This window comes from Chiloscyllium punctatum, chromosome 19 (genome assembly GCF_047496795.1).
Source record: "Chiloscyllium punctatum isolate Juve2018m chromosome 19, sChiPun1.3, whole genome shotgun sequence".
NCBI classification, from domain to species: Eukaryota; Metazoa; Chordata; class Chondrichthyes; order Orectolobiformes; family Hemiscylliidae; genus Chiloscyllium; species Chiloscyllium punctatum.
In genome coordinates, this window is record NC_092757.1 from 61,118,524 (window position 1) to 61,137,850 (window position 19,327).

At 42.0% G+C, this 19,327-nt stretch overlaps 1 pseudogene; it reads right to left on the reverse strand.

Moving 5' to 3' along the window:
- The window catches only part of LOC140491194 (eosinophil peroxidase-like), a 55,623-nt pseudogene that overhangs the window by 9,848 nt on the left and 26,448 nt on the right, over positions 1–19,327 (reverse strand).

Genomic DNA, 19,327 nt, shown 5'->3' on the forward strand with positions numbered 1-19,327 from the left:
GATAATCCAGTATGAAAAGAAAAACATCCAGTTGCCCTTGTATGAGACCAGGTTTCAATGAGAAAGATGTATAGGTTTGATCCCCTGACATGGGCAATATTGACACTTGGCAAAAGAATTAAACAAGGGCCAGAAGACTGATGTTGAGATCAGAGTCAAAAAGTGTGGCACTGGAAAAGCACAGCCAGTCAAGCAGTATCCAAGGAGCAGGAGAGTTGACATTTCGAGCATAAGATCTTCATCAGGAATGTTGGGGAAGGATGGGGGTGCAAGGGGTCTCATAGATAACTAGGAATAGGAGTGGGACTGGAATGCAGGTACCTAGGAATACGATAGGTGGATGGAGGTGGGGTGGGGGGGGGGGGGGGGGGTGAGGTGATGGTGCTAGGTTGGAGTGGAGGGTGGAGTCAATAGTTGGGAAGGAAGATGGACAGGTAGGACAGTTCAAGAGGGTTGTGCTGATTTGGAGCGTTGGATCTAGAATAAGGTGGGGGAGGGGGAAATGAGGAAATGGTGAAATTGACATTGATTCCTTGTGGTTGGAGGTTCCCATGGCAGAAGATGAGGTGTTCCTCCTCCAGTCATCACATCTCCTGATGCTGAGATAAGTTTGAAAAGGTTATCTGCCCAAATATCATATATCATAGAAAAAGATTGGTATCAATGGCAATTTCCTTGTGATTACTCGCACGAAAGCATTGGACTTGTTGACAAATTATTTCAGTTAGATAGGACAGGAAATATCAGATGCTTATAAGTTACACAAAGAATGAAATAGACTCAATGTGGATTTGTTTTCATTTTCCAGAGAAGAAACCAGTAGAACAAATTAGTAACTAAGTTTTAATTCATTATACCATTTCAAAAGGGAGCATCACCATTTCATGGTTGATCACAAGAATTAGGTAAAGAACAGTAAAAGTCATTGTTAGTATGATCTCCTGAAATATTTCAGTGAGGCCTTTTTCACATTTTCCTGTCTAATTGACTTTCAGTTTCTGATCCAGTGTTACATCATCTCAGTAAACTAAACAATAGCTAAAGAGTAAGGTGCTTGTTGGTGTTTTTGGTAAAGTATGATAATTCTATGGAACAGGCTGGTATTTGCCTGCTCGACCTTTTTGCAAACTTGTGAACAAAAAAATCAAATTGCCCAAACTGGGTTAGCTTATTATAAGTCATTATCTATAAATTACAGCGAGAAGCAATGAGAGGTGAGAACCCAGAGTTCATGTGGCTTTATTGTAAATATCATAATATCAGGATTTTGATTTTCATACCGTGTGTTTTCATAGAAATAAACATTTTGAAAGGACAGTTCTACCAAGCTGATGTCCGCAGATGAGTAGCCACTGTGTTCAAAACTGAGCCACGAAAAATTTATTTAGAATTAGGCACATTATCCATTTTAGGCCAATATAATTTATACCTACATTAATAATTGGATCCAATTCTGTTCTAAGACCACATGATCAAAGCAGAAGAATACCAACCCACTTTACATGGAGGAAAAGAATCAATCATCAGTGTTAATGAAGGATCAGCCTCAAAGAAACCAGGAGCAATACACCTCCATCTCATAATTTTCATTCTGTGAGGGGGACGAACTGTTGATGGAGAACTAGTGAGTGAGGGGCTGGAGCTGAAACCAGCTGAAACTAGTCTGGATTATGAACACATTGTTAACCTGATGATAGGGTATCTGTCACATTGTAAATCTCACCTTGACCCTTCCCAAGAAATACCATCTTTAGATCGTTGGTGGACGTGAAAGAGAATTCTCATTGGCCAAGATCTATCACAGGAATTCAATTGGTCAAAGTCTGACAAGCAGGTTCGATGAAACTAGTTTCATGGCTTGTCACAACAAAACAGTCACAACAATAAGCAATAGTAAATAGGAACAGATTGATGGCCCCATGAGTGTAGAGTTAAGAACACAAATGAGAACTTTTTTATCTTTCTAATGTTAGACAGCATTTGGGACATAAAGCATCTGTTCCCAATATTCAGTTACTAACAGCACTGAATTTGAATTTGCAGAGTCAGCCTTTAGCAGACACAATGACCCAACGTTGTATCCTTATATGAATATTCCATATTGAATTTCATGGAAGAGCCACTCGATGATCACAATGAGGTATTCTGACAATACAATAGCAAGCATTAACTACAACAAAGTTTGTGAGAAGATTTGTAGCTCGGGTGCTCGCAACAAAGCAGTAAAAAACCTTATTTTCTTCAAACTGTTTATCACAGTATGATTTGTAATTGACAGTATTGATGGTATTGACAGCACAGAAAATGTAGATGTTTCTCTAAATGGTTGTTAGTCATGTGTTTATGTACATGGAAGATTTACTGTCCTATAAACTTGTCTGTTACATTATGTTATCATAAGGTCACATTGAATATTTTTTTTCAAAATCTGACGCCTATAGGTGGGCTAATTCGTTTGCAATGTCTATAGTTTGGCCCAGGTGAGAATTAATGAGCACAAGTTAAACATTTCAATGCATTTCAGGAGTTGCTGAGACTGACAATGTGGCAGAACATTCACAGAGAATTGATTTCCTTGTTTTAGTTTGTTAAACTAAAGTTTGATTTTATCTGGTTCTTTTGAAATTATAGCACCGGTTTAAAGCATGTCCAGGTAGGCATTTTTGGTTCAGTGCCACATTTATGTCCTTTCAATGTTACTAGTCCAGTGGGATTTTGAACTTTATGTGGTCTCGGCTGATTGAGTTCTGAAAGAATTCCGAGGATGGATCAGCGCTTTTATCTTGAAAGTACAAATTATTACAGATGCAAGAGGTCAGAAATAAAAACAAGTGCTGGAGAAGTCAGTTGGTCTGGCAATATCTTGTGGAGACAGAAATAGATTTAATGTTTTGAGTGCAATATGACTCTTTTCCAGAACTGATTGTTCTGAATTACAGTCATATTGGATTCATAATTTTAAGCCTATTTCTGCCTTCACAGATGCTGCCAGACCTGCTGAATTTTTTCAGCACATTCTGATTTTAAACTGTAACATCTAAGCTTCAAGCTAGTGCTAACATTTACAGAAAGGGGAGATCAATAAGAGACAATGGTATGTATATGGTGGAGGACGGTGAAGGAAGGGGGAGGAGGATTTGAGAGGTGACCTCATCACAGATTAGCACTCAGATGATGGCGTGGCAATTTCTGTTTTTTGTTTTTATTTTTAATCTTTTGGACTCAATGCCAACCATTGGCAGTCACAATCCACTGGATTCCGTGTGCATTTATGCAGCCAGGTGGTTCTCGGTTCCACTGTCCATTACTCAGACAGGTTATCGTGTCTCCCCCCACCAGTTCATATCCGGACTTACAGCTATACCTGACTGAAGAGTTACAGATGGAGAAATGGCCGTGATCAACAAGAGGAACTGAGCCACAAGGAGTCACTGTAGATGGAACACACAGATATTAATTAGGAGAAAGAAAGCTGAGAGGTATGGAGAATATTTGAAGCATCACACACATCACAAAACAATGTTCAGGCTGCTAGAAGCTAAACAGGCAAGTTAGTAAAGAAAGATAAATGAAGATACACCGTGGAGTGGATGATGTAGAATGTGGAAACAATTTCCACCTCACAGTGTTTGCCACATATGAAAACAGAAGTAAATGTGAAATGATAAACACCCTTTCAGTCAAGCACACTTGCAAGGAGGATTTGTTTCGATACCAAGCAAGCACATATTTATCCAATCCCCGACTCCCAACTAAGCACATGGAGAAACTGAGAGGAATTTCCTCCTGACCCCTGAAAGTAACAAATGATCAGGACATTGATTGATTTGTATATTCCATCTTCTCAATAATGATCAGTTACATTCTCCACATGATTCACCCACTGACACAGCTTTCAAAGAAACATCCTGTTTGATTAGATTAGATTACTTACAGTGTCGAAACAGGCCCTTCGGCCCAACAAGTCCACACCGCCCCGTTGAAGCGCAACCCACCCATACCCCTACATCTACCCCTTACCTAACACTATGGGCAATTTAGCATGGCCAATTCACCTGACCTGCACATCTTTGGACTGTGGGAGGAAACCGGAGCACCCGGAGGAAACCCACGCAGACATGGGGAGAACGTGCAAACTCCACACAGTCAGTCGCCTGAGGTCGGAATTGAACCCAGGTCTCTGGTACTGTGAGGCAGCAGTGCTAACCACTGTGCCACCGTGCCGCCCACGGTTTATAATGAAAAAAAAGTCCACTTTACATCCATAGAAGGATGGTGTGAACCAATATTTCTTTCATTCATCACCAGGAAAATTGGCAAATACAACTTACCAACTGTCCACAGAATGACTACTCAACATGACTATCTATCCTGAAGCTAACTTGCAGAAACTATACCTTGACACTGGATACCACTGGACTCTAGTCCAGTTGATGTCACTCTCAATGTTTCAGAAAAATGTGGGCGAAGTCAAAAATTCAGACTTGCACTCCAGTGCAGTATTGGATGAATGCTGCACTTTCAAATTTGCTTTGGCGAGGCAGTAAACTGACAGTGATTGAAGGGATTAAATTAGAATGGAGATAAGCCAAAAGCAGCAAATACATTATCAGAGAAGTGTAGATGGCATAAATGGGTTCAGGAAATAATTGGCTGGTTCTGGGGAGAGGAGGAATTGATCAATTATGGAAGTTGATTCAAGATATATGCAATTCGATGATAACAATGATTTTAGTGGCAGGTCAAGGAGGTGAATAGATGACCTGATCTAATAGTTAGGTCTACATTTTCTGCTTCTAATGTTATCGTTCTTAACGTCAGTGACTGTTCACAGTTTCATCTCTGAGCTTTTCTTTGCTCATGTATTACGCCAGTACATTTGGTCAGCATTATAGACAAAAATAACTGAATCATAATATCAGCTTAATACCATAATGAAGGCTGGGCCCAGTCCTATCACCCCATACCTTCTAAATCTTCCTTCCATGCACTCAGGTCGACCTGTGGGATCTCACTGCAGTTTACATATCCAATTGGGAATGGACGGAATTTAAAGGCATTCTGAGGAAGGAACTGAATCCCTGTGTTATCACAGATTATCCTGGACAAGGAGATGTCTTTAAGAGCCTGACACTGGTGGGCAGGAAATGTTTCATCTGAAAATCAAAGGGAGATCATTTATTGTTAATCTCTGGAATTTTCAGATCAGAGACAACTTGTTGATTAAAACAGTGTCTTGACATTCCTGACTGAATGAGCTGCTGAGAAGGCTGGGAGCGTTAACGGATGTTCATTGATCCCATGTAAGATTATGATGAGGGAGAGGGATTTGGATTTCCTGAATTGTTTCTTAGTCTGAAGATTTAATATAAGTAATTGTATTCACTGTAAGATGCAGAAAACACACTTGTAACTTTTTGTCTTGACCATTCTTTAAACTGTAATGTTTTAGATCAAAACAATGCTGATGGTGGAGGCCTATTTTTCAGACTGGAGGCCAGCAACCAGTACTGTCCCACAGCAAATGGTGCTGGATCCACTATTGTTTGTCATTTATGTAAATGATTTCAATGGGAATATAGGAAGCATGGTTAGTAAGGTTGTGGCTTGGTGGTATAGTGGACAGTGAAGAAGGTTATCTAAGTCTACAACAGAATCTTGATCGTAGAATAGAATCCCTACAGTGTGGAAGCAAGCCATTCAGCCTATTGAGTCCACATTGAACCTCCGAAGACCATCCCACCCAGCCCACACCCCTACCCTATAACCTTGCATTTCATATAGCTAATCCACCTAGCCTGCACATCTCTGGACATAATGGGAAATTCACTATGGCCAATACACATAACCTGCACATCTTTGGAGTGTGGGATGAAATGGGATCACCCAAAGGAAACCCATGCAGAGACGGGGAGAATGTGCAAACTCTATATAGATAGTCTCCCAAGGGTGACTAAGTCCTTGGCGCTGAGGCAGCAGTGCTAACCACTAGGCCAAAGGCTGAGGAATGGCAGATGCAGTTTAATTGAAATAAATGTGTGGTATTGCATTTTGGTAAGACGAACAAGAGCAGGTCTCGCACTATTGATAGTAGGACCCTGAGTAGTGTTGTCGAACAGAGGTACATAGTTCCTTAAAAATGGTGTCAAGGATAAACAGGATGGTGAAGAAGGTGTTTGGCACGCTGACCCCCATTGGTCAGAGTATTGAGTACAGGACGTGGGCTGTCATGTTGTGGCTGTACAGGACATTGGTGAGGCCACTTTTGGAATATTGTGTGCAATTCTGGTTGACTTGCTACAGGAAGAATATTATTAAATTGGAAAGGATGCAGAAACGATGTAGAAGGATGTTACCAGGACTGGAAAGTCTGAGGTATAAGGAGAGGCTGGATAGGCTGGGACTTATTCCCTGGGGTTTGGGAGATTGAGGGGTGACCTGATAGAGGTTTATAAGATCATAAGGGGAATAGATAAGCTGAATCGCAAATACCTTTTCCCAGTAGGGGTGGGTTGGGGGCAGGGGTGGTTCCGAACTATGGGGCATAGGTTTAAGGTGAGAAGAGTAAGATTTAAAAGGGAGCTGAGGGGTAACTTTTTCACACAAAGGGTGGTTCATATATGGAACGATATGGCAGAGGACGTGTAGATGCTGGTACACTTACAATATTTAAAAGACATTTGAACAGGCTTAAAGGGATATGGACCATGCACAGGCAAATTGGACCATTACAGTTTCGGAAACCTGATCAACATGAACGAGTTGGACCAAAGGGTCTGTTTCCGTGCTGTGTGAATATAACTACATGTTGTGACTAAATGGACTAGATGTTAACTCTGAACTTGCAAGGATTGGCTCAATTGGCATTGCTGATGGTAGGATGGTTAAGCCATGTACTAAAGCTGATTACCATGCATACACAAACTAGGTGTCCCATGAAATTTGGACATGCCCAGACCAACTTAATAATAGCCGATGAGAATGGTGAGCTGGGCAGTAGGTGGTTCATTTTAAGGGGGAGCTGCTCACTCTATGTTCCCACTGAGCACCAGAAATGTAATTTGGAACTTATCCATCCTGCTTCTCAACTTGGTCTGACTGGGTGGAGTGTGCACAGAGCAAGATACACTCTGGAAATTCCAGTGAGGTCCTCAATGCATCATAAGGTCTGGATTGGCACCTAATATAGAGACTTGTTCCTGAATCTGAGGAGCTCTTGCACTGAGCTTGGAAAGCCTCTGTGGCAGAATAACTGGGATTGGAAGGCATTAACTGTAGCATGCGGTCTGTAGGTTTGCTGCTGACCAATTGCCATAACCAAACCAAACATCCCCATTGCTACTATGAAGGCATCTCACACTGTTTCTAAATGTTATGAGATATCTCTGAAGCAGATGGCACTTGAACCCATGCCTTCAGTCTCAGAGGTAGGGATACTACCATTGTGTCACAAAAGCCCACAACTATGAGGCCCCAAATCAATGAATGTCAAAATTTGTAACTTTTTTTGTTCCTTACCTGTCTCCATCTCTCAGATTCTTGAATTGTTGTCCTATTAAACAAGCCAACAAAGGGCCTACTCTGCCACCTTTTATGAAGGGTTCAGAGATCACCCCTAAGCACACGTCGATATTTTCTGGAGTTCCATACAAGTCAATGAGTTTCTTTGCTAAAGCAGTATTGCGGAGGACCTTAGAGAGCTGACCCTGATTTCTGGGTGCTGAAAGGCCACAGAATCTCCGCCAAGCATTGTAACCTGTGAAGTTCAGAGAGTGTGAAACATAAAATATATCTGTCATATATATGACAGATCTGCCTACTATAAAATATATCTGTCTACTATATGTTACATTGGAAAAAGTGCAATCAATTTTATTTTATTGCTTCATAAATGCTGAGGTTCAAATGTTTGGCGAGAGATCAGCTGTTAGGTCTCTGACAAAGACTTTCTGAAGCTAAATGAATGAAGGTTCATACAATGATACAGTGATACAGACATATATTTTCCTCTCTAGTGGGGAGTGAAGTAACTAAATAAGGCAAGAATAAATTGGTCAGATTTTAATATTGAGAAAATCTGGCTTGATTTCCCTCAAACCTTAAATGATGACTTCAAAATCTTGTCCTTCAAAAATGACTAGCCTATTTCCATGCAGTGGCATCTCATTTAAGACCATAAGACTATAGGAGCAGAAATTAGGCCATTTGGCCCATTGAGTCTGCTCCACCATTCAATCATGGCTGATAGGTTTTTCAACCCCATTTTCCCACTTTCTCCCCATAACCTTTGATCCCCTTGGCAATTAAGAAATTATCTATATCTATTTTAAATACACTCAATGACATAGTCTCTACAGTCTTCTGTGGCAATGAATTCCGCAGATGCACCGCTCTCTGGCTGAAGAAATGTTTCCTTATCTCTGTTCTAAAAGATCTTCCCTTTACTCTAAGGCTGTGCCTGTGCATCCTCATCTCTCCTACAAATGGAAACATATTTCCAATATCCATTCTGTCCAGGCCATTCAGTATTCTGTAAATTTCAATCAGATCCCTCCTCATCCTTCTAAACACTATCAAGTATAGTCCCAGAGTCCTCAAAGGTTCCTCATATGTTAAGCCTTTCATTCCTTGGATCATTCTCATGAACCTCCTCTGAATCTTCTCCAGGGTTAATACACCTTACCTGAGATATGGGGCCCAAAGTTGCTCACAATACTCCAAATGTGGTCTGACCAGAGCCTTATAAAGCCTCAAAAGTACTTCTGCTTTTCTATTCTAGTCCTCTCGAGATGAATGACAATGTTGTATTTGCCTTCCTAACTACCAACTCAACCTGCAAGTTTACCTTAAGAGAAACCTGAACTAGGACTCCCTTTGCATTTCCAATTTCTGAATTTTCTCCCCATTTAGAAAATACTCCATGCCTCTATTTATCCGACCAAAGTGCATGGCCTCACACTTTCCACAGTGTATTCCATCTACCACTTATTTGCCCACTCTCCTAACTTGTCTAAATCCTTCTGCAGCTTTCATGCCTCCTCAATACTACCTGCCCTCCACCTACCTTTGTACCCTCTGCAAACTTAGCCAGAATGCCCTCAGTTCCTTCACCTAAATCATAAATGTATAAAGTGAAAAGTTGTGATCCTAACACCGAGCCATGTGAAACACCACTAGTCACTGGCTTCCATCCTGAAAGGGACCTTTTTATCCCCACTCTCTGCTTTCTGCCAGATAGCCAAGCTTCTATCCATGTTAGCATCTTGCCTCTAACACCAGGGGCCCTTATCTTACTCAGCAGCCTCTTGTATGGCACTTTATCAAAGGCCTTCGGAAAGTCCAGATAGATAACATCCATTAGCTGTTTTTGGTTTAACCTCCTCATTACCTCTTCCAAGAACTCTAGTAGATTTGTCAGGCATGACCTCCCCTTGATGAAACCATGCTGACTTTGTCCTATTTTGCATGTACTTCCAAGTATTCAGAAATCTCATCCTTCACAACAAACTCCAAACTCTTACCAACAACTGAGGTCAGGCTAATCGACCTATGATTTCCAGTCTTTTACCTTGCTCCCTTCTTAAACAATGGAGGGGTTACATGAGCGATTTTCCAGTCCTCTGGGACCCTCTGTGACTCCAATGATCTCTGAAAGCTCAACTCTAAACCTCCCCCACTATCTCTTCAGCTATCCCCTTCAGAACTCTGATGTATAGCCCATCAGGTCCAGGTGATGTATCCACTTTCAGATCTTCCAATTTTTCTAACACCTTCTCCTTGGTAATGGCCACCGTACTTATCTCTGCTCCCTAACTCTCTTGAATTTTTGGGATGTTACTCTTGTCTTCTACTGTAAAGAATGGTGCAAAGTAATTATTCAGTTCTTCAGCCATTTCTTTCCTCAGCCATACCAAACTCACTGTATTGCACTTCCAATTCTCCCCTTCTCCAGAGACAAACTAGATGGTTTAAAAACCCAACACCTAAAAGAGAGTAGTAGATGGTAGCTGCAGCTCACTGAATACTCATACTATCCATTAGGTCACAACCTCTTCTCCACCATGTCCCTGTATAGACCATGGGCATCTTGCTCCCTAATCTTTCATCTGAGCAAGTTGGCATCAGCAAACTGCCATCCTCACCACATCCCCTTGCCCACTCTCGGAGCAACTCAGAAGCCATGAGAGGCCCTCAGCACCTATAATACTCATGCTTCTGTCAGGTCTCTTGGCACACAGAGACAGCCACACGTCACATGCTTCTGTGCAGAATGCTTAAGCAGTGACATGGACACTCGCACTAATTTGCTTTCTTAGTACACCCTGACTTTAACACTTGGATGTATTCAGTCTCTACATGGGTGACATTACTTTCTTAGAGCAAATTGACTGTAATGCTTAGTTTCAGGCTTCCAGCCTCTCTGGAAAGAGAAATAGAGGCTTCCACAGAAAATTCCAGACTTGCTGGTTTTCTCCAACATTCCCTCAGTATTTTTTTTCAGCTTTCCAGTGACAGCTGTTATGCTGGACTCTGTAGCTTGCATTGATATTCTAGTGCATGAGGACCTGAGCATTCAGTTACAGATTGGCAATCATTGCTGTTTAGCTTGTTCTTTTTCAATGTTGGTGGAAAGGCCAATAGCTTATGATGAAAGAGAACACTGAACATTTATGTTTCAGACAGGTAGGGGATGGCTGTATATCTGTACAATACTGTGCTACAGCAATCTCAGAGCAATTGACACAGCAAGCACACTTCAAGTAACTGTTGATGTGTGAAAGGCAAAGGGAAAAAGTCCTTGGTGGGGTGAAGGGAGATTGCATCAGTCAGAGGGTACTTCCACAGACAAGAGGCTCACCTGACTACAGGAGCCTGACCACAATCAATCAGTCAGGTGCTTGGTCTTTAGTGAATCGAGGGATCTGTGTCCTTATAGGGGAGGCGAAGGGATTATTGCTAGACTTTAATCCAGAGACCCAGGTGATATTCTGGGGACCTGTGTTCAAATCCCAGCCATGGCAGATGGAGGAATTCAATCAGGCTCCGGAATTAAGTATCTAATGATGATCACAAATACTTTGTGGATTATTGGATGAAGTCATGATGAAGGGTTAAGCCCGAAATATTAACTCTCTTGCTCCTCAGATGCTGTCTGACCTGCTGTGCTTTTTTCCAGCGCTACACTTTATCAACTCGGACTTCTCCAGCATCTGCATCCTTAATGTCTCCTAATACCCATTCATTAATGTCCTTTACGGAAGGAAACACCCATTCTTACTTGGTCTGGCCTGCATGTGACTTCAGGCCCACAGCAATGGGCAATAACTGCTGGCTTAGCCAGAATTTAAATGAATTCATTTTTTAAAAAATTCTGAAGGTCAAGTGCAACCAATCTGGGATTTAGGTAGGCGGAGCTGCTATTGAGACAGTGTCTGTAGGTGGGCAGTAGTCAGTTGGGCCTGTTCTGTTAAGTCTGTCCAAGAGGTAGGCCACAGTCAATCCTCGTGGTTGGGTCCATAGTGGGGAGGAGCTTATGGGGTGTAGTCCATGGAGCCGTGGGGAAAGCGAACAGCTCTAGTCTGGAATAGGATTCATTATAATGGGTTGATAAGGGAATAGACACTTATAGGGAGCAATTTCAGATCATAAGATGACATTTTATACTGAGTAAAAGGGCACCAGGAGCCATCAACAGAGGCATTCACATAATGCTGGCCTCCACTTTGGGAGGGGATGGCACCAACAAAGGCTTGAAAATTTCCAAAAATCATAGATTCAGATAGTAAAATGGGCACACGAAGACTGAAATAAAGGGGCTTAACCAAAATGAGGGGGCGACTGTAAAGTCACTGGGGCTGCAGGGAGGGAAACTGAAAATGATACATGAAGACTGGAGAAATCAATGGGTGGCATGGGGAAAACTGCAGGTCACCCACATGAACATACAATTGGAACCTGGCCATGTCAGATCACAAGTTAAGATTCTTAGATTACTTACAGTGTGGAAACAGGCCCTTCGGCCCAACAAGTCCACACCGACCCGCCGAAGCACAACCCACCCATACCCCTACATTTACCCCTTACCTAACACTACGGACAATTTAGCATGGCCAATTCACCTGACTTGCACACCTTTGGCCTGTGGGAGGAAACCGGAGCACCCGGAGGAAACCCACGCAGACACGGGGAGAACGTGCAAACTCCACACAGACAGTTGCCTGAGGCGGGAATTGAACCTGGGTCTCTGGCGCTGTGAGGCAGCAGTGCTAACCACTGTGCCACCGTGCCACCCAGTCCTTCACAATGGACTCCAAAATCTTACCAATGACTGAGGTCAGGCTAATTGGCATATAATTTCCCATCTCTTACCTTGCTCCCTTCTTAAACAGGGGGGTTACTTAGGTGACTTTCCAGTCCTCTGCCCCCCACCCCCTCCCGACTCCAGTGAAACCTGAAAGATCATCATTAAAGTCTCCACTATCACTTCAGAACTCTAAAGTATAGCCCATCTGGTCCAGGTGATTATCCACTTTCAGACCTTTATTTTTCCAACACCTTCTTCTTGGTGATGGCTATCATATTCATCTCTGCCCCCAACTCTCAAATTTTTGGGATATACCATCTTGAAAACTGACGCAGAGTATTTATTCAGTTAGTCAGCATTTCTTTGCTCCCCATTACTCCCTCGCCAGCATCATTTTCCAATGGCCCAATGTCCTTGCCATTATTTGACTGATGAATGGATTCTAACTTCAAATAAAGCTGATTGTGCTAATGCTGATCTTGCCTGGCGCACACCCTATGCAATGTAACTTGTATGCTTCTGTCTAGTATTTTGTCACCCTATGATAGTCCTTACTTACTATGATCTGCCTGTACTGCTTGTAAACAAGACTTTTCACTGTACTTAGGTAGATCTGACAATAAACCAATCAAACCAAACCAAGGACCAAAGAAATACTAAATTGTGTTACAAGAGAAAGGGTCTGATCACAGGATAGAAACTTACTTTACAAATAATGAAGAGGACCTGGGCTCTAGGTCCCACCTGCCTTAGAGGCACATTGTAGCACATGTGAATGGGGTTGATTGAAATTATCTAGATGCATGCATCAAATGGATAAGTTGACAAAAAATGTGACAATAGGGATAACAATGAGACCTAATGTTCTGCAGGTGGCTAGAGTAACATAGGGTTAGGATATGATCACACCACCTGAATGGAAGATTGAAGACTACTACTGTTACTTTTTTATGGTTATTACCATATTAACTATACAGTAACTTCACAAGATGGCTGCCAACACACTATTTCTATCCTGAGGTAGGAATTAACAACTTTGAGTTTGAGATCCTTCTTGGGCCAAATGTAGTTATTATACCTTCACTGATTCATTAGTGGCACTCATCAGAGGTCATTCCATGTCCAAAATACAGGTTTCAAATGAAGAATTCAAGAAACGTCTCTTGCCTTCTTGCCAAGTCAGCTAAAATTTGTCATGAACAACATAGAACCTAAAAGTGGAAACTCCCTTGCTAGGTTTTGGTAGTTCTCCTTCATGTACTCCTTGCTAAAGCCCACTTTCCCTTGTAAATGCTCTCTGGCATTTCAGAGAGGAGCTGATGTGCCCTTTCAATCATGTGACATATAATAGCAGCTGACATACCCAGAGGTGTGATTCTGATCCCATTTTCCACAGTCTCTGATGATTGTAAGATGATCCCATAGATTGTTTCTCAGTTCCTCACCCAATACCTACTCTCTACTACCCAGCACTGGATTTCAGCCTTTCATCAGCCTTTCCATATCATTTCCAATCAGTGCTGAGGGAAATCAGTTTTTCTCAGTGGGTATAACCAATATGTTCCTGCTGGCCTCTTGATAATATGGCTCCAGACATTGAAATTATTGTATTAACTCATATTTTTACAAATTTGCTTTTCAGAGTCAAACTCTACCCAGTGTTTGCTTTCTACTTACCTGGGAGTCCATGATCCCGGGAACGCTGCATATTCAGGGAACCCAGGTCCTTTCCTAAATGAGTGGTCAGTTCAAACAGTTTCTCCCGCAATTCGTCTGGTAACATCTTGTCCTGTCTCTGCAGTTTGGCTGGTCTGCCCAACAACCCTCGCATGAGGGGATCGACTCCACCTAATACACACAGACACATACACAACACAAGACCCCTTCATCCATCTCCCAGTTTGACAACACACTGTCTGACATGCAGCTGGTGGTACAGTGACTGATGCTGCACATTAAATATCTCCAACTGAGCAAAACAGGAATATCTGTGACAATGACAATTACCCAATAAATGCACCATTGAAACTATACCCATAATGAGTTATTTTACCCTTCAGGCTGAAGTCCCTAAACCAACACTGACACAAGGATATATAAAAAAAGAACTATGGATTCTGAAAATCAAAAAGAAAATCAAAAATTGCTGGAGAAACTCTCCAGGTCTAACAGCATCTGTGGAGTTAATCAGAGTTAATGTTCCTCAGAACTGATGACAGCTCAGAAATGGTTGGCATTTTTGGTAAAGAAGGGGTAGGAGTAGGAGGGGGAAAGAATAAATGATAGGTGGAGTTGGACAGACAAAGGAATGGGTAAAGGTCGGCCTGGGAGAATCAAGAACTGCTACTGTGGACTGTAAATGGCTGACAATGAGTTGTTTGTGGTAGCAATCCTTGTGGTGACAGGGCCTGGTATGTATGGGTTGGGTTAAGGAGATGGTGGTCAGACCCTAAAGTTATTGAATTTGGTATGGAGTCCAGAGGCTGCAGAATCCCCAAGTGGAAAATAAGGTATTGTATTTCCAGCTTGTGCTGAATTTCCCTGGAACACTGCAGCAAACCCAAGAACAGACATTGGCCAGGGAATACGATAGTGTGTTGAAATGGAAAGTCAGAAAAAGCTCAGTCATTTCTGAGGATAGAACGTAGGTGTTCTGGAAAACAGTCGCTCAGTTTACACTTCGTCTCCCCAATGTAGAGGAGACGGCATTGTGAGCAGTGAATACAGCAGATTAGATTAAATGAACCTCTTTCTCTGGTATATCAACAACATCATTGGTGCTGCTTCTCTCTCTCTCTTCTGGAATTTGAAAAATAAATCAATTTTGTTTCCAATTTCCTCCCTGCACTCACCTTCATCTGTGTCTTCCTCTCCCGACGTCCCCACCGATACCCTTCCACTGACACTCATTCGTTTGGCTGAACTGGTCCTCATCCTTAACAATTTCTCCTTCAAATCTTTCCACTTCCTCCAGACCAAAGGGGTAGCCATGGGCACCCATATGGGCCCCAGCTATGCCTGTCTCTTTGTTGGCTACGTAGAACAGTCCATCTTCCGTAGTTACACCGGCACCACTCCCCACCTCTTCCTCTGCTACATTGATGACTGCATTGGTGCCACCTTGTGCTCCCGCGAGGAGGTTGAACAGTTCATCAACTTCACCAACACATTCCACCCGACCTTAAATTCACCTGGACCATCTCTGACACCTCCCTCCCCTTCCTGGGCCTCTCCATCTACATCAATGACAACCGACTTGACACTGACATATTTTACAAACCCACCGACTCCCACAGCTACCTGGATTACACCTCTTCCCACCCTACCTCCTGCAAAATGCTATCCTGTATCTTGATTCTAAATGAATCTTGCAAATTTTAACTTTAAGGTTGATCTTGTATCTCTGCAGCTGTAACATTGTACTTCTTACACTGTTCTATTACCATTATTCACTTTGTATGGAATGATATGCCTGCACTGCATGCAAAACAAAACCTTTCACCACAGTTAGGTACATGTGGCAATAATAAATCAAATTAAATTACAAAAATAGTTCAACTTATCAGTATCACATTGTTGGTGAGAGTTTGCAGCAGCATGCATACTGTCTGCTGTATTATCTACATCATAACAGTAATTAGACTTCAAAAAATACTTCCTTGCCTGGAACTAAACTCTATATAGGTTAAAATAACTTTTACAACTGGGACCAGAGGTAATTAAATATTAAGCTTGATATAATGTCTCACACTCATTTACAGCTCGAACCTAGTTATAGTGTAATCATGAGACTATTTGCCCATTACTGCAGTGGAAGGCTGCGCTCAGTCTCACTGCAATCTCTCAGGATGAGATTGCTGCCGTCATACTAAAGATTGTTACCGACCTTCCTTGATCAGTCTCCAGGGAGTGAAGAAAGCCTGGTGCAGGTCAAGGCTTTTGAATCATGGGTGTTCCTGGTCGTTTTCATCAAGACGGAATAGCTTTGGGTTAATCATGAGATGTCCAAAACGGAAAGCTGCTGTGGAGACAACATTGGCAATACCAGGATCGATGGATTCATCATAGCCTTCATAAGGTGAGAGATATTTCATTGTTGCCTCATCTCCGATTACCAGGGGAGCAAAGTCTCTATAGGTTATTATCTGTAATCGTGAGAAATTAGAAAATGAAAAATAATCAGCTTGATGAAACCTCAAAATAATCACTTCAAAAGAGATGAGTAAGTGTTGGGCTTGAAAATGATTGTTTTTTGCTGGATGTTATTGGTTACAGCTCTTGCACAGACAGAAGGATTAAGTTAGAGTAGAGTAGCTTTGTTATTTGTCACTTCTACCGTCTACAAATGATACAGTAAAAACTAGATAGCATTTCTCCAGGATTGAGGGTGCTACATAGACAGCACAAATACAAAGGGCAGTATAAAGTGTTTAAAAAGTGCAAAACACGCAAGTTACAGTGTAATAGAAGAATAATAATTGATAGTCATTGTTCTATCAGCAATTTGAAGTCATACAAGGAATTTCAGCTGGAAAAGAGTCCAATCATACTGTGTTAAGGAGCCTGATGGCTTGGAGGGGAGAAACTATTGCACTGTGAGAAACCAAATGCTCCAGTACCTTCTGCCAGATGGCAGCAGGGAGAACAGGTTGAGTGAAGTGTGTGTGGGGTCTTCCAGAATGCTCTTAGCCTTTTGGATGCAACATGTGGTGTAATTGTCTGTAATGGAGGGGAGAGAGACCCTGATGGTCTTCTCAGCTGTTCTCACTATTGTTGTAGGGTTTTACGATCTGAGATGGTGCAATTCCCGAACCAGGCAGTGAATCAGCAGCTCAAGGTACTCTCAATCAACCCTGTGTAGAATGTAGTGAGGATAGTGGGGGTGGGAGGTGGGCTTTCCTCAGTCTACACAGAAAGCTTCTGCCATTGTTGAGGTTTGGGAGTGACAGTGAGAGCAGATTGTCCTTTATCCTAAGACCTGGGTGTGTAATGAGGCTTCAGGAAGTAACAATCAGGTATAGGAGCTGAAATTGTTAAGTTCAGCCTTTAACTGAACAAAGGAAGCCCACTGTCTGAACCCATAACACGGACAACTCTGTCTGACCCCAGAACATGGATAACACTGTCTGACTCCAGAACACGACAACTCTGTCTGACCCCAGAGCACAGACATTTCTGTCTGACCCCAGAACATGGGCAACTCTATCTGACCCCAGAACACAGACTCTTCTGTCTGACCTCAGAACATGGATAACACTGTCTGACTCCAGAAGACAACAACTCTGACTCCAGAACATGGATAACACTGTCTGACTCCAGAACGTGACAACTCTGTCTCACCCCAGAACACAGACAATTCTGTCTGACCCCAGAGCATGGACAACTTTGTCTGACCACATCAGACATCCTGCTGTCTGACTGCAGAACATGGATGACACTATTTGACTCCAGAACATGACAACTGTGTCTGACCCCAGAACATGGATAACACTGTCTGACTCTAGAACATGACAACTCTGTCTGACCCCAGAACACAGACAATTCTGTCTGACCCCAGAACACGGACAACTCTGTCTGACCCCAAAACATGGACATCCTGCTGTCTGACCCGAGATCACGTTGCAGCTAAGTCAATGTGCATGCTGATTTTATATAGTCCTGTATTCCGCACTATTGGTCACATCCTGGTGCTGAACTGTCCTGTGTCTGATATTTTAAATTTCTCACTCTTTGTAATACTACAGCCAATATGAAGGAAGGTGTTCATTTTTGAGCACTCACTGACCGAGCTGAATATGTTTCATAATGTGATGACATCCAAATCAACAAAATGGTCAACCTACCTGCTTCATTTGGTTAAATGTGAGTCAAGAATTCATTTCCGGGGGATGGTCCAGAATATATCCATAACGAGAGCTGCCCTGAACCCACCTTGTACCTCTATGATGCCACCTTCAATGATATGCAACATTATCCAAACTTTTATCTCACACCAAAGTTGAGTCAATCAAAAACATTTCCAGGTCAGTATCCACTGAAAGAAAATTCTAGTATTGCCCATTATGCCCCCATCCTGACTCCTACCAAGCTCCAATATTTGGATAAAGATGTATAATTCTCTACTTGTCAAAAGAAGTTGATTTCATAGCAAAAGGCAGAAAGAAGGGCATCATGGTTCCTATACTTTGCATTGGTGCAATATTGGAGATAGCCAATGAAGACAGGGTAATGTGAGTCAGCTCATTCTTTTGGAAAAGCATTGATTGAACATGCAACATTTTAGAACAAGACAGTGAATGCTACTGAACTGTGCGAAGTTGAACATGCCGAGAAACATCACCAGTCTGATGGAAATATTGACTGTATTCTAAAAGTTGATAAAGAACTGCTAGAGGAAGTAGTAGAGGCTGGTACAATTGCAGCATTTAAAAGGCGTTTGCATGGGAATATGAATAGGAAGGGTTTAGAGGGATATGGACCAAGTGCTGACAAATGGGACTATATTAGTTTAGGATATTTGGTCAGTATAGACGAGTTGGACCGAAGGATCTGTTTCTGTGCTGTACATCCCCATGACTCTAAATCTATCGTGTCTGTTCCAATGGTGAGGGACCTGATATGTGGGTGAAAACATTGAGTGGGAATGGTCTAACACTACATTCTATACAAAAATGCTAACATTATATTAAAGCAAATTATCACCATTTTCTAAAAAATAGCAATAATACTTTAAACAAAGCTGCAATTAATTGTTTCACTTGCAATTTTGAGAAGCATTTACTGCTGGGTTTCTGTCAAGATATCCACAAAACACAGAGCGAATTGGAGCACACTGATATTATCCAAACTCAGAGCTTGTTTGTTTTTGTCTGGTGTTTTAAAATATTTGTAGTCCTTTTACAGAAGTTAATCCAGTGATTATGAAGGAATGGTTATGTATTTCCAATCAGGATGGCATATGACTTGCAGGGAAACTTGTACACGGTGGTATTCCCACAGATTGCCTGCTGTGGGGTCAGAGAT